The 17,038-nt window shown below is 41.3% G+C and overlaps 1 protein-coding gene across 3 annotated transcripts in view; it reads left to right on the top strand.

Moving 5' to 3' along the window:
• The window catches only part of DIP2B (disco interacting protein 2 homolog B), a 2,678,679-nt gene that overhangs the window by 816,546 nt on the left and 1,845,095 nt on the right, over window positions 1–17,038 (top strand). The gene's annotated exons all lie outside the window — the stretch shown is intronic.

Below are 17,038 nucleotides of genomic sequence, written 5' to 3'. Positions count from 1 at the left end.
TCTGAATATTGCTGTTATGTGATCACTGTTAAACAATGATCCCTGATCATCCATGGCAGGAATAGTGTACCACAATGTATTGCATTTGTTGAAATTAGTGTAAAACTAGTGTTGATGTGGCTTGTGAGTATGGTAGTGGTTGCTGTGCATTCAGAAGACACAAGTTAGTCATAATTTATTTCACTTTCCATCATTAGTGTTGGCATTGCATACGATAAGTGGTTGTCTTTGATAGTAGGTTGTGTGTGAAAGTAACTGATCATTGCAGGTACTTGACTGTGGCTGTTTCTGTAAAATCTGCATGCCTTCCTTTTGTCTGTTTTTTCCATATATTGTTGTTTCCTTCAACACCCCTCTAGATGTTCTTTGTGTTTCACTGTTGCAGTCATCACATTTGGGTTATCTGCCTGCAGGTAGCCCTCAGTCGGCCCGAATACCAGAGTCTTAGTATTTCTGCATCGGATGCTGTTGCTTCTTCCATGACATCAGGTCGTCAGGGGTATAAAACAGGCAGCCAACGCCATTACATCAGTCTTTCTTGCCGAGGAGCCTGAAGCAGCAGCAGTTTGCAAGTGTCAGTCGGCCTCTACCTGAAGTTTTCATTTTCGAGTTTCTAATCCTGAAGACTTCTAAAAGCCAAGTACCCCGTTTGGGATCTTTTTTTCTTGCTCTAACCAATGTCAGAAAAAGTTAACAATAGTCTTGCCTGTGGAAAGCAAATACCTCACAGAGATTTTCATTCTTACTGCATCACCTGTTTAGGCCCAGACCACGATGTCCCTCGCTGTCAGTTTTGTGCCTTGTTTAATGCCTGAACCATTAGTTGTCAGGCTATCTTTGTCGCTAAATTCTTTCACTCCCATTCTCCATATTCCAAAATGGCTTCAGTAAGCCGTCAGACTACCGATCTTCTGAAAAAATGTAAAGACAGAGAGAGACTGCATAGGCCCAAAACTGCCGACGATGCTTCCATTAAGCTAGTCGCCATTCCGCCGGTACTCAGTGAGGCGCCTTTGCAGCCCCTGATGCCTGCTTCTGTGGATTTGCAGGCCTCTGCTGAGATCCATACGGAGTCCGGTATGCTGCGAGATGCTTCTTCGACTAAGGAACCTGAGGATGTCTCTACCTTGGATGGGTCTGGAGCTGCTGTGCAGGCACCTGCTTCTGAGGGTGTATTCTGACCTACTAATGTTCGGATCAAACTGACAACTTCATTTTTAGCCAAAACTACTGAGTTTCTTAGGCTCAGAGCATGCACTACGCCTAGAAAACCGACAACCAAAGAGCATGCTCAAGCTCCCATGCCACAAAAACAAATGCTTAGAATGGCTGAAGACCTTATCACCCTAATTAGGGTAAGCCAGCCTTCCCCTGCTAAAAGACAAAACAATTGAGTTTCTTAATGATTCTACAGACCAGGAAGTCTGATGACTCTGACCCTTCTGATTATCAGGACATGCCCTTATCAGCCTATGAGGATTCTGATGCAGAGGAATCTATTCCCTCTTCCTCCTCTCCAGAGGATTTTTCTTTTGGTGAAACCTTGCATACTTTAAGAGAGCATTTCTGCTGGGAATGCCAAGACTATCCTCAGTCCAAAAAGAGACTCGGAGAATTTTTAGAGTTGCCTCAGCACAGGCCTCTAGCTATACCCCCTGTCCTGGATGATTTAGATGATGTTTTTATGGAATCCAGTCTTACTCCAGATACATTACCCCCGGCCCCTAGGAAACCTGACAGGTACTACAGAGTACCTGATTCCCACAAATTTCTCTTCGAGAATCCTACTGCTGATCCAAAGACCATTTTCCAGGGACCTAAAGGTATTAAGGCTACTACAGCCAAAAATCCTACCCCTTTGGTCAGGGATTCCAGAGCTTTAGACAGATGGGGTTAAGAAGGTATATACCTCTGCAAGTCTTGCCATCAGGGCATTGAATTGCCAGTTTCACTTGTTGAAGTACCAGCAACATATTCTGGAACTAATTAAACAAAAAATGGTGTTACTTCCAGATTGTGCAGAAAATAAAGATTTACAAGAGCTAATGCATTCTGCAGACCAAGTTAGTAAGCATACTTTGCAGTATGGCTTTGATGCCCTAGAATCTTCTTGCAAGGCTGCAGTCACTGGGTTTGTACTGAGAAGGCGTGCTTGGCTGAAGGAAACAAACATTGCCAGATCATGTCAACTCCAAATTACTAGACGCTTCTTTAAATAAGGACTGTTTGTTTGGCACCAAAGCAGAAGAAGTTCTTAAAAAAGATGTAAGAAAAAGCTAAATCTATGCAAACTGTCAAAGAATTCTTACAAGTGCGGCCACCTAGATTCAGTAGGCATTGGCCTTCAAAAAACTGGTCCTTTCCAGCCCCTTCCAGCCCTTCCCAGATAAAACCCAGGGGAAACAGGCCACCCAGACTACAGTCTCAGGGTATGCAAAGATCTAAACAATGGTGTGCCCCCACATCAAAAACAGGGAGTGGTAAGCCACCCCCTTATGGAAAAAGTTCACAATGACTTTTCAATTATCCTTCCCAGCCCTGCCCTGCCCTGCCCAACTACTTGTGTTTCCAGGAGGAAAACTTGCCCTTCATGCAAAAAACTGGATGTCCATTACTCAGGACCGATGAGTTTTAAACATTGTATCCCAGGGGTACAAATTCTTCTTCCATTCACTGCCAACCCCAAACGGGTTTCCAGGCCTTCCTCCAAACCAGTAGGCAGAGGCTCAAAAGCAAGTACTTTCCCTGCTCAATATCAAAGCTATTCAACCTGTTTCAGTAGAACAAAGGGGTCAGGGTTTCTACTCCAGACTTTTCCTGGTGCCCAGAAAAGAGGGCTCTTAGCACCCAATCCTGGATCTATCAATTCTCAGCACCTTTCTGGTGATCCCAAAATTCAGAATGCTTACCATGCAACAGCTTCTCCCTATGCTAGCCAAGGGTGCCTGGTTAGTCACTCTGGACTTTAAAGAAGCTTATCTGCACATCCCCATAAGGGAGTTATGCAGAAAATGTATACGTTTCAGGGCAGGCTCTATGCACTATCAGTTTTCTGCACTTCCCCTTGGCTTTTCTACTGCGCCCAGAGTATTCACAAAGTGCCTGGCTCCATCCATTGCATACTGCAGGCAGAGAAATATCCAAATTTTCCCATACTTGGACGACTGCCTGGTTCATTCGGATAGTCAGGAATTGCTACTTCAGCACCTGGCATTTGTAAAAAGCCTTCTCACTTCATTGGGATACACCATCAATGAAAAGAAATCACAACTGGTGCCCAGTCAAAAGATTGTATTCCCGGGAGCAAGCGTGGACACAACTTCCCAGATGGCATTTCTCACTTCAGAAAACAGTTCTATCTGACAAACTACTTCAAACAAATGACCACCAGAACCCAGCTGTCTGCAAGGAAAATACTGCAAGCCCTAGGGTTCATGGCCTCATGTATTCTGCTAATTCCATATGCAAGACTGCATATGAGGAAACTTCAATGGTACTTAAAAAGTCTTTGGTGCCAACATTCTCAGGACCTGGAAACAGTCATTCCTATCACACCTTGTCTAAGGGCAGAGTTCCTTTGGTGGGCAGAAGCATGCAACCACAGCAAGGGACTGTTTTTTACTCAACCCCTCACCGCCCGAACCCTGACAACAGACGCATCAGACTATGCATGGGGGGCTCACATGGCAGGCATATGCATTCAGGGCCACTGGAGCCCAGGGCAGATTCTCCTGCACATCAATCAAAAAGAGATGCTAGCTGTACAGAATGCTCAGACAACCTTAAAACACCTAATCCTTCCAGGACAACTGCTTATAAAAACAGACAACACCACACTTATGTGGTACATAAACCAGCAGGGGGGAACCCATTCTTACCCACTCTGCAGGTTAGTCATGGCCCTGTGGAACACAGCCTTGAGCAACCAAGTGCATCTACAAGCTCATTTCCTGCCAGGCAAATAAAATTCACTGGCAGACAACTTAAGCCGAAATTTCCTAGACCCACACGAGTGGAATTTGGAGCCCAACACCTTCAAACTTCTGATCCAGAGGTGGGGGACACCGCAGGTGGACCTCTTTGCCTTCCCTGAGAACCACCAGTTGAGCGAATACTGCACCAAGAACCCTCACAACAGGGTCTGGAAGGTGGTTGCCCGATCCTTTCAATGGGAAAACCTCTCAATTTATGTTTTTTCTCCTCTGCCTCTTCTGTCAAGAGTACTACTCAAGATAAAACAGGACAGACCAAGGGCAATTCTTACTGCCCCAGACTGGTCATGCCACCACTGGTACCCAGTCTTACGCAGCCTGACAACAGTGCCACCTTCATCAATCTCCTACCCTGCTGTCTCAGCAGAAGGGACAGATTTTGCATCCACAATTGCAAACCCTAAACCTTGCAGCCTGGCTTATCCCTTGAGTACCTCACCAGCAACCCTAAACAAACAGGTGCTGGACGTCATTCTTGAAGCCAGAAGGCCTAGTACTAGGAAATCCCATGCTGAAAAGTGGAAAAGATATTGTTCTTGGAATGTGTCTCAAGGGAAGGACACAGCAATGCCCTCCTTACCTCTAATCCTAGATTACCTAGCGGAGCTACTCCACAGAGGCCTATCCTTCTTCTCCATTAAGATTCATGCCTCTGCCATTTCAGCTCATTATAAAACTGAGTCACCTCTATTTTCTCACCCTCTCATCAAACATTTCCTGAGATGGGCTAACAACTTAAGGCCCCCTAGGAGAGCACCCACCCCTGCTTGGAACCTTAACTTTGTACTGGAAAAGCTCACGCTTCCTCCTTTTGAACCTGCTGCTTCAGCAGAGTTCATTATTTTCCATGCTGACTGGATTTCCCTCAGGACTAACCCTTCCTTTATGCCTAAGGTGGTGCCCAGTGTTGTCTTAAACCAATCCATCCATTTGCCAACCTTCTTCCCTAATCCTCAAAATAAAGGGGAAAGGATCCTGCACTCTCTGGACGTGCACAGACAGCTCAGGTTCTACCGTGACAGGACTAAACCTTTCAGAAAATCTGACCAGCTGCTAGTCACCTTTGCTACATGGGCAGAGAGGGTAAGACCATTTAAAAAAAAAACATTTCAAAATGGATAGCACACTGCATCCATTTCTGCTACAAGCACCATGGAAAAACTACCCCACAGGGGATCAGACCACATTCCACTAGGGCTACTTCCACTTCTACAGCATTTCTCAGGGGAGTCCCTACCAGGGACATTCTGGAAGCTGCATCCTGGAGTTCTGTACACACCTTCACCAAGCATTACCACCTACCTATCTTTTCTAAATTTAGGGCTGGATTTGCTACAGCAGTCTTGCAAGGCCTACTAGCCAGCCCCAACTCTTCTTGACTGCCTCCACCCTTCCTCACCTTTGGGAATCAACCCAAGTGTGATGACTGCAACGGTGAAACACGAAGAACATAGTACAGTTGTTTACACTTACCATAAATGTAGATGTTCGAGTGTATTCACTGTTGCAGTCTTAGTTTCCCTCCCTCCAGCCCCCTGGCTTTCTTTATCTTTCTGCTTCTCCTCTCTCTGGCCATTCCTAATGGCATTGGTATTTACTTTTTACTGATGGTGTTCCACACCATATACTAACTCCCTGTTTGAGGGCTCCTGACATTTGGGGCAAGAAAAACTGATGTAATGGCGTCAGCTGCCTGTTTTATACCCCTGACAACCTGATGTCATGGAAGAAGCGACAGCATCTGACGCAGAAATACTAAGACTCTGGTATTTGGGCAGACTGAGGGCTATCTGTAGGCAGATAACCCAAGTGTGATGTCTGCAACAGTGAATACACTCAAACATCTACATTTATGGTAAGTGTACACAACTGTACTTTTGCTGGCTTGTCAGAGGCAGTGTCGGTATGTGTGTGTGTGAGTGAAAATCAGTGCATTTTGTGATGGACCTGGTTTAACAGGGATTGTGTTAGTGTGCATGAGTATGTGAAAGTGTTACCAATTTTTATCTGTGGACATGCACTATTTCTGGGTACATATGCAGTTCTTCTGGGTAGCAATTAAAAACAGTTAGGAAGTCATTATCTTTCAAAAATAAGGCATACAATGCACTGCAAAACACCCTCAGAACATTTGGGTATCTGGTGGCCTCCACATCTCTGGCTGTATTGGTGAATTTTGACACAGGTTTAATGGTCTCTGCCCTGAATCCCAGCTAGTCTGTTCAGAGGTCTGCATACTGGGTAACTGTGAAGCCTGTGTAGTAGCTGGGTATGGTATGGTCTTTATTTTTTTTTAAATTTCACCACGAATATAAGACGTTGGCCAAGAGGATCATTGTAGCTTGTATTGGGGGTAGGTATAGTGAAGATTTAATTTTTTTTTACTTTTCTTGCAAATTTTAGAGGTGTTCTTGGGTCACTACAGCTTGGTTAGGGGCATTGTATTGTTTAGGAGCAACAGTTTGAGTAAATTACCATGATCATTATTTTTTGTACTTCTGTCATAAATATCAGATGTTTGTACAGGTGGCTATTTCGGGAGTAGGGGTAAGGAAGTATATGCCTGACAGCTGCAGATTGAAATATGTTACTGTGTTCTATTTTCTTTCAGTTTTGTCCTAGTTTGACATCAGAGTGGTGCGCAGAAGGCAGTTGCCTTCTGTATTAGAGGTGAGTAGGCATGCTGTGTGTGTAAACATTTGTGTGCGTTTGACAGCAACCACTTTAAATGCATGGCTGTACCTTTTTGAGCCTTGAGATTTATCCCAGTTGGTGATGCATAGAAAGTGACTTGGGGGGGGGGGGGGGGGGTAGGAATGCAAGCACTATTCCCAGATATGATTTATGTATCCTTGCAAGCATTTGTCATCTTTGTTTATTGTGAACTGTTAATTTATCAGAAACATCCTTATTTTTCCTATAATGAAAAAATGAAAGACAGTTTCTTTCTTTACTGTTTTTTTTTTCATTCTGTCATTGGCTGAAAAGGTTGGAAATAACACGCACTTTGGGGCATCCATAACCCCATAATGTTTTGGGGTCTAGCAACCACTAGAGGACACATTTAAATTTCATTATATATTTCACAGTTGTAACAGTGACTTGTCCAGTTAGGGTATGCTGAAAGGATGTAGGACAAAGCAAACTGAAAATTTAAGAAAAGTCAGACTGAATTTCTTTCCTTAGTAATGATTTTTTGTTTAAGCCACCATTGGCCAGAAAGGCTGTTTGAAAAATGTCTGAAATGCACCTCAGACCATCTAGAACCCCATGGCTTCTGCGGGGCCTAGTAGCTCACAGACCCGGGCTTATTTCAGCTGTTCCTCCTCAGTTATGGTGCAGTCTTGCCCTGTTAGGGTTTGTTGAAAGTGTACAGGAAACAGCTGAAGAATAAATAATATAGAGTGTTTTAAAAAAATAAGAGCAAAAAAAAGAAATCTTGAGGGTGTGGGTATTCCAGGATTCATGGATGGGGAGATCTAAGTGATGTGTGTAAGGGAAAGCAGCGAGCACTATATTGGGGGCATGGAGGCATTTGCTTAGGGTGCCATTTTCCTAAGGCTGTCCAAAGTGTATGATGAGATTTCTGTATTACTGGATCAGTGTTCACCTTTCCGGATAGTCTAGAAAAAGACTGGTAGGTGAAAACATGACCAAAGAAGCTTTTGTCTATTCTTATAACTCTGCCTGCATCCCCTGTCTGACCTTTGTGTGTAAAGGGAACATGAAATTTGCATTTACTGCCTTTCTTTACTCACCTCACTAGCATTCACCTTGTTTGTTCTTTTTCCACCATCTTTCAGTTTCAGACTGACATTTCTTATCGAAGGATACGGCTTTTGCCATTGATTGGTTTCTCACTGAACCCGGATACGTAAAACCCTGATACACCAAATTGAGAATGAACTATAGTTCTTTTTTTTTTTTCTTTTGGGCAAGTCCCCCACAACTCCCATGCAGAGGTGCTTGCCTCCTCTGCCCCCGAGCTATTATAACTAACTCTGAGGTTGCAAAACATTGAGGTAAGTTAAAAAAAAAAAAAAAAAAAAAAGTGCTAGTCAAGTAGGTTTTTCTTACAGTCAGACTCAATGGATCATTCTTTTAAATGGAAGCCACTGTGTTAAATAAATTTACTGTGAACAAGCATTTATATGTGTATGGACATAATATAAACTGTAACACACAAGTTAGCATTCCTGCATTTGTTCTCTTCCCACCCCTCCTTCCTTGAAGAGTAGTAAATCCCTGAGGGAGTAGAGTGTGCTCCTAAGACTGTCCTAAGCTGGCAGCATAACATGTGTTATTACACTGTTGTATTTGCTAACAGTGAATTCTGAAGATAGTTAATCAATTCTCCTCTTCCACATACATCCTGGAAAAGACTACAGCACTGTGTAACTCAGACAACTCTTAACTGTTTTTCACCTTTTCTATTAAACATAAAATTTGAAATAAATGAAGCATTAATGTTTTTAATGAACTTAAAGCATCTGATAGTTACAATAAGCAGGCATAGCATTCACCTGTCTATTATGAATAATCAGTTTAGCGGAGATTGTTGCAAATGTTAACCTGTACATGCCTACTATAAGGATCTGCAGGAGGCTGTTTTCCTGCCTGCCGTAAAGTTATTTACAGAACCTCTAAAACAGTTGGGGCAAAACAAGAGCAATAGAGACATATTTTAACATTTAGTGTACAAAAAAAAGTTAGCTGTCCTTAATTTTATTACTGAACCTGTATTACAGGTACATCCTGATGAGATTTGCAAGGACACTTAGAAATTTAACAAAAGAAAATTGCTAAGGATAGGCTGAAAAGCACTGACAGCAGAGTTGCATCGACATCTAAACAGACCTGTTAACTGCAAATTAACAAAAGTTAAAGTTAAACCTGAATTATAGCTATTCAGTGATAAACTGGTATTGGGATACTTTCTCAATATATTTTATAGCAAAGCATTCAGTTTATAATGATAACTGATTGGGTTTGCAAAAAATTCAGGTAAATGTGTTAGGTCCACTAGGCAAATGTACCCCTGCTGTTGCATTTAAGTTGTAGATAGTTAAGAACCTCCTATGCATGAGAAAAGGTAGGTGTTGGATTAAAAATGTGTCAGCGCATATGGTTCAGTTGACCTACTCATTTCACTTTATTTGTACTGATGGTAATACCCTGGGCTAGAGCTAGATGTGTTGGTTCCCTGGCCTTTGTTCTCAGATTGTGCCAACACCAGTCAGTTTGAAGCTGAGGACCAAAAAAAAAAAGGCAGAAGGGCTCTCATACTGGAGGAAAAATCATTATATTAGAACCGAGGACCACAAAAATACAAAAAAAGTCTTCTTTTAACTTCAGCTAATTAGGTTCATTAAGTATATAGCTATTCTATACACAATAGCTCTTTACTGTGGTAACACCCTTGTTAAATTATACCAAGCAGTTTTTAGTTTTTATACATCTTTGCTGCAGTTCATTCAGTATTTTGGTGAGGGGGGGGGCCTTCATTACAGGTCAGGAAGGAGATGTTATTTATCAACATACATATTATGCACTTAATAGCTCTTTGTTAGCACCTTTGCTAAACTGTAGAAAAGAATCTATACTAGGTCCATGCTGTAATTCCCAGTGCAAAGTCACTGACTGACATTTAAGCAGCTGCAGTTTGTGATCATGGTTTCTTAAATGATTGCTGATACTGGTTCCCAAGTGCGATTCAGCACCTCAGCTACAGCCCTGATTACACCCACTAACAGCTTATGCACCTGAGAGCTGCCCCCTTCGCACCACCCTCACTACGGGTTTGCCCTGTACCATGATTCATGCTGAATTTTACTGTAATTTTCCTAACTTCTGAGTTGATGTCCTTTTTCTGTAGGTAAATCCATCCTCACTTTGACGCTGGTACTCTGCTTACTACAGGGGTGGTCATTGGGACAAGAAAGCAAGCATTTGAATGAAATTGGGCAGAGCTTTTTTTTTTTTTTTTTTAAGTAGTGTCACAGGGGAGCAACATTTTAATGAGTTACCTTTTCTGCTAGAAAGAAAGTCCAGAACAACATAGTTCAGGACACACTCCACAGTGTGCAGGCAACAGATTAAACTAATGTTTGCCAGCAATGTTCTCCAGAAAGATATCACAATTCAACATAAAAGTATTAGTACTCCTTGACAAGTGTTGAAACATTTAGTTGTCTCACAAAAGTGCGATCATAAATGACTGGATCCTTCTGAATGTAAACTGCATCTGGTAGTGCAAACCATCAGAAAAAAGCTTTTTTTGCAAGGGGGCAAGCTCTCTTGCATCTTTATCTGGTGCTGCACCCCCAAACCCCCGTACTTATATATACAATCTCCCAAGATCATACAGTCATGGAAAAAGGGGTAATCCCTAGTATACCTGCAGTTCATCTTTATTGTGAGATTACTAGCGTTTCACAGACAAGCCTAGAACCCCACATTAGAAGATTTCAGTGGAATAACCATGGTTTCTTGAGCTGTCCTCACCTCATCCCATGTAGGTGCCTGTTGGCTTTTTTCATACCGTACCTTTCCTTTCTTCAGTGTGTTGCAGTGCTCTAACATTTCTTCTTTGAAGTATTGCCTCCCCCCTTCCTTTTTCCAAGTGCATCGTCTTCTCCTCCTCCCTCTGATCTTCTTTTTCATCTTTACCCCTTCCACAAAGAATGAAGCATGTTCAAATTATATGCCCTTTTGTCTTCTATCTTCTGTTACAGGCATTAATAGAGTGGAGGAGTAGACCTAGAGAATAACTCTGGCACCCCAAGATTGATTAGCAGCTTGGGTGCTTAATGGAACTGTTAGGGAAGAGTGGACATACCCATCCTGTGAGGACAGAGTGGAGCAGAGACAAAGGCAGACTTTTGACTGACCAAGCTAAGGTTGTCTTTAGGATTATAGAAATGCCCTCTGTAACCAGGATGCCAGTGAGATCAGAAGCAACCCTCATAATTCCTTATATGATTACTTACCAGCATGGCTTTTGCCCATGTACTGTTCTAGGAACGTCTCTTATACAGGAGAATGAATGGATTGAGTCTGATAGGGGAGATACTAATGGTCATCAAGCACAGGGGGAAAAAGCTAATCCTTTTCCTCAAATCCAATGTGATATCCGCTACAAACGTTACTGACGTGGCATCCTATTAGTTCTTGAATTTTCTCCTCAAACTTCCTTTCTTAAGCCACGAGTTGAGAGGGCTCAAAATATAGATTCATTTTCCCTGCAAAAGTGTGTGTTTTTTTTTTTTTTTTTTTTCAAAAACTGGGTTGAGATGGATCAAAGTCTGGATTCAATACATGTTTTACTAAAATGCACTAAACATGGGTGCAAAACAATTGCGTAAAAATTCAGACTTTGGAAACTTTCGGAAGTACACAGACAAAAACAAAAATTTTATTTTTCAAATAATACCAACATTTTAGAATTTATTCCATCTGTATGTGATATATTTTGCAGTTATGCAAAGGTTTTTTTTAAATATGTTAGCTAACAAGAAGTGACCATTGAAAAACTGTGAAATAGTGCATGAATGCTGTGGGTACTGTATTCCAGGTGTGATGATGATCCTCTTCCTGCAGGCATCTGGGGGTGTCCCTGAACTAACATAATCATCATGCTTACTCAAAAAAACTGCATTACAGGGTAAATTTCTGTCCTCCTGTAGACACCAAAAGGAGTCATCATTATCATCATCAGCCCCCTTTTTCCTATTTTCTACATGGTGTCAGGGAATTGTGTTAACTGTCGCCATCTCTCTTGATTCATTACCACACTCCTGCCTTCTTCGACACTCATGCCTGACTGTCACAGATCTTCTTTCACACAATCCATCCACCTGTTTGTTGGATGTCCTCGTTTTCTCTTACCTTCTTCTGGTTTGTCCCAAATCATCTTCACCAGATTGTCTTCTGTACATGTGTCCATACTACCGTAATCTGTTCTCTTTAATCTTTTCTGCAATTGGAGCTACTTTGGCTTCGCTTTTATGTCCTTATTTCTTTGTCTGTCCTACAGAGGGCATCCAACCACCTTTCTCAGGCACTTCATTTCCATCACCTGAGCTTCTTCATCTGCTCTGCCTTTACTACCCAGATTTCTGTACCATACAGTAGTATTGGTCGCACCACAATCTTGTACACCTTACTTTTTAGCTTCTTTGGCATTCCTATGTCATAGACTACACCTGACACTCTATGCCAGTTGGCTGCAGCCCCTCTGATTCTAGCTTTAACCTTTTCATTCAGACTTCCCTTCTCCTCAACCATCCCTCTCAGATACCTGAAGTGCTGTGTACCTGTTCCACTGTCTTCCCTTCTGTTTCATTTCTCAGCTTCTTCTGATTTCCCCAGTTTGCTGCCATTACCACTGTTTTATCTGTGCTTAGATGTTCTTCGTGTTTCACTGTTGCAGTCATTACATTTGGGTAATCCTGCTGGCAGGTTGCCCTCAGTCGGCCTGAATTCTAAAGTCTTGGGTCCTGCGTCGGCTGTCGTCACCCCTTCCCTGACATCAGGTCGTCATCATCTCATGTGCCTTCAGTTTTGCATTCCATTCCCCTATCCTTTGCTGGAATTCTTGCTTAGAGTCTGCCTATAATGCCACATCATCCGCATACAGCAACTTTGTTGATCTCTCCCCTCAAACCTTTTTGCTAATGTAGTCCATCAGCAGTGTGCTCAGAGCTAAGCCCTGGTGTACACCCATTCCCACTGGAAACGCCTTTGTGAGGCCAAGCACTGTTCATATGCAAGTCATTGGGTTATTGTACATAGCCTGCACTAATTCTACCAATGTTTCTGAGACTTCGAACCATCGCAGTACTGGCCAGATCAGCTTTCTTGTAACCTTGTCATATGTTTTCTCCAAGTCTAGGAATAACCAGTTGGACTCTTTCCTCTTCTCTAGCTTCTTCTCAACTATCTGTCTCACTGCAAATATAGGGTCAGTTGTGCTGCAAAAATATTCAGCAGCACAATAGCAATCCAACGGACTCGGCGTATAAACCAAAATCCAAAGATTAATAATCCAGTTGATGAATAGCAAGCGCTTTCGGCTGTGACACCAGCCTTCTTCAGACATCAAATACAACTAATTAAAATCTTTATATAGACATGCTGATATTCATATGACAATTATCCAATAAATTTAAAATCAATCAATTATTAAAATAATTATTAAAACAACCTAATTAGTTGCATAATATAATGCTTACAATTAAATACATTTTAATTAGTTGTATTTGATGTCTGAAGAAGGCTGGTGTCACAGCCAAAAGCGCTTACTTATTCATCAATTGGATTATTAAACTTTAGATTTTGGTTTATATGCTGAGTCCATTGGATTGCTATTGTGCTGCTGAATATTTTTGTCAATTTGTGGATTTTTGTTCAGTTGTGCTGCATCCTGATCTGAATCCGAACTACCCATCTTTTATCTTACATTCTACTACTCTGCATATCCGTTTTATCAGTCACACTCTCCAGAACTTTTATACAGTGTGATTGGAGTTTGATGCCTCTGTACTGCCCACAGTTGTGGATGCCCCCTTTTTTCTTGTACACTGGCATGAGTATGCTTATTCTCCAATCACCTGTGATGTGCCTTTCTCTCCACACTGCTATTAGTACCCTCATGAGACATTTCTCCCCTATCTCACTTAGTATCTTTATCATATCTGCTGTGACTTCATCTGATCCTGCTGCTTTCCCTGACGTCGTTTTCCTTAGTGCTATTCTTACTTCTTGTAGGCTAGGCTCCTCCTGTTCTCTCATCGTAGGCCGTTTCTGGGGCAGTACAGCTTCTGTGGGTTTTTTTTTCATTCAGAAGCTGCTGGAAATACTCCTTCCATCTGCCTTTGTTCTGTGGACTGGTGAGCAGGTTGATGCATCAGTGGAGTGTAGCTTGTTTGTTGCTGTCTCATTACTTATCTAAAGAAACATTTGAACTTCTTACGGCAAGGTTACCAAGACAAGTTTGTAATTGCCTATCGTATGTTGGGTAGAATCATACCTCTCAACTTTCCAGATTGTATGTTCCTCATAAAATTTGGACGGTTCTGGCAAATAATTGAAGATTGAAGTCACCAATTAGTGACTTAACTTTGAGTTTCAAATTTCATGTTCTTCAGAAAAGGCCTGCTAATACAAATACTGTTATTTTGGTGACTTTCTAAGTTTATTAGAGCAGTATTTAATTAAAGAACACATTTATTAAATTTAACTTGTCATATGCAACCTTACATTTATTTAAAAGTAATCAAGCCATATGAATAAGTTCACATTTATAAACATTGTACATCACATATATTGTTGTATACAATATAATCAGTCCAACTGTACACAAATTGTTCAGTTCCTGCTTTCTCTTAAACCTCATTCCTCCTACAAAACATTTTTAGGAGTTTGTTTACAGAATTTACATTTTGTTCAATGTAATGTACTTACCCTTTTCTAAAGATCCCATTTCCTGTTCTTTTATCTCTGTTACAATATTCACTACTTTAAGTATGGTTAGTTTAGACTTTGATTTCCATTTTCTAATAATTGCTTTTTGACAACCACTAGAATTAAACTTAACAAGGCCTTACTGTCTCTAGGCAATTCAGAGCCTGTATCCCAGCTCAGTAAAATCATTTCCTTAGTTAAGCTCATTTGCTTGCCCAGTATTCCTGACAGAGTACTCTGTAGGGAATTTTTAAAGTCTGCCAGCTCATTACACTCTGAAAACATATACTCCCAAGTACCTCTTTCTTTTCCCATTACACCTGCATTTGCTATCTCCCTGTGGAAAACAATCTTTGGAGACTACTTGCAGTATAGAAGTACCTATGCAAACACTTCCAGGCAAAAACTAAATAAATAAATAAATCTTCTAGGTTTTGTTGCATATTTGGGAGCTATACATATGTTTTTCAGTATGTTTCTTTGTGAATTGCTTGTCTGAACTCTTGTCCCATCCCAGTCTTTTCAGACCTTGCTATAGTTGTACACTATTTTGTTGTTTGTCTTTCGGCTTTTTCCTGGTAAGGGGTCGCCACAGCGGAACTCCAGTCCGCTAATGATTGGCAGTAGATTTTTACGAAACTCTGCTGTGCCAGATCGACGCCCATCCTTCAACGAAGGCACGCCCATTTACACACGCATGTCTTTTGAACGCTACCCAACTGTAGGGAGGACATGCAGACTCCACACAGAAGGCACTCCCAAGCCAAGCCGAGAATCGAACTGGAGAACCTATCCCTTTCTTAAAAGCAGCTTCTGTTCTAGATTCAACTAAAAACTCAACCAGTGCAGATCTTTCATTTAGCATACCCCTATCATTTTCTCTTTGTCTGTGCTCTGATATCAATCCCTGATAGGAATGGCAATCTGTATCCTGCAGTCCAAATGTCTTCTTGGCCTCTTTACATTTGATTACCTTTCCAGCAGTATTTAAACTTTGTCCCTGATTCTGGGCCTTTGTCAACCATTGTTTTTGGCTTTGTCCAGATTTCTTGTGCTTAGAAGTTGAGAAGTATGGGTAGAATTACAGCTGGTGTCAGCAAATGTGAATGTAAACATTTAGGCGTTTTTCATCCTACCCATGGCTTTACCCTACTGTTGGGCATTCTTAACAGAAAAACAGCCTAAGGCTTCCTAAAGACACCTTCCGAGTCCTTATTGATACCCATCTTACATAGACATCTCAGAAAATGAGGCTGTTTGAGAGCTCTGAACCAAAAGCCAGCTTCCACATGTTATACCTTGAATGTGAAAAAGAGCAGATAAAAAAGCCTGAAGTTTTTCTGCTTAAACTTTGGTATATTCTACAATTTTTATTCATCACCACTATGACATAATGTATTCAGAAATGATCATAAGCAAAACAATGTTACCAAAGTGCTCCTTTCTTAAACATTGATATATCTTACACTTTTTGTCACCACTGTGACTTAACACAATCAGAAATAATATCTTAAGCGAAGCCATGTTAGCGAAGTGCACCTTTCTGATCATCAGTTTACCTTTAGAAAGGTGATTCACACTCTGGCGAACAGCAGTTGTTCGAAAGGCTTCAAAGTTTGCAAACGCCTAACGAAAAAAGGTTCGAATGTGCGATGAGCGAATGCACAGTGACATTCGCTCATTGCATATTCGACATTGTGGGGCAGATTGCACTATAGTGGGGTTCGGAAAATGGTCCCTTTCCCCACTGTAGTGCGATCTCGGAGTTCGAATATTAAAGTGGGGGGGGGCGCAGTTTACTGTACACTTCTTTTTTTGTTTTTGTTCAATATTAATGTTCAAAAAACAGCAAATCTGCTTTTTGATTTGCTGTTTTTTGAACATTAAGGACCATCACCATTTTAACTTTCGTGGTTACGAGTCGCTCATATGAGCATTTGTACCGCTGTGATTTGCCTTTATACAGGTAAACCCTGATAGTCACCTAAAACGTTCTATAGTTTATAAATCTTTATAAATCTTATTCAGTTAAACTGTAATATGCAGTCCATTCGGACTAATTGGTGAAAGCTGAGGTGGGCTGGATTTAAATGTTAAGAATGCTTACGTATACCATTTGATTAGTCATGTATTGATGTGTACTGCAATTATAGATCAGATGCCTAATTATACACAGTTAAAGGTATGTGTTGCTTGTGCTTAATGTATCGTATATTCTTACTTTGTTCTTGTCTGGTCTTCCTCTTGAAGGACTTTGTGTGCAGTAGTACTTTTCTTCTTTACCAATCTGAAATAAGTGTCCTGTTTAAGATTTCAGGTAGAGATGAATGCTTTATTTACAAACTAACTGCTGGAAACAGTAAAATAAGAGATGACATTGAGCAGTGACTAAATGACAGCAGTGTAAGAATGCTGTGGCAGCACTAGAAGGCTAAGTGGGAAGAGGGTCAGGTACAGGAGTGTTATGGGCACAAAGAACTTGTAGCTGAGGGTTAGATAGAAGTTTTTGTGAAAGAAAGCATAGTCTTTGACTAATAAACTAGTTAATGTAGCTAGGGAGTTGAGATGTTATGAGGATAGGA

This window comes from Protopterus annectens, chromosome 9.part0 (genome assembly GCF_019279795.1).
Source record: "Protopterus annectens isolate FY-2018-M chromosome 9.part0, PAN1.0, whole genome shotgun sequence".
NCBI lineage: Eukaryota > Metazoa > Chordata > Ceratodontiformes > Protopteridae > Protopterus > Protopterus annectens.
Note: the sequence above shows the minus strand (reverse complement) of the source record. Positions and strands in the feature narration are given on the sequence as shown.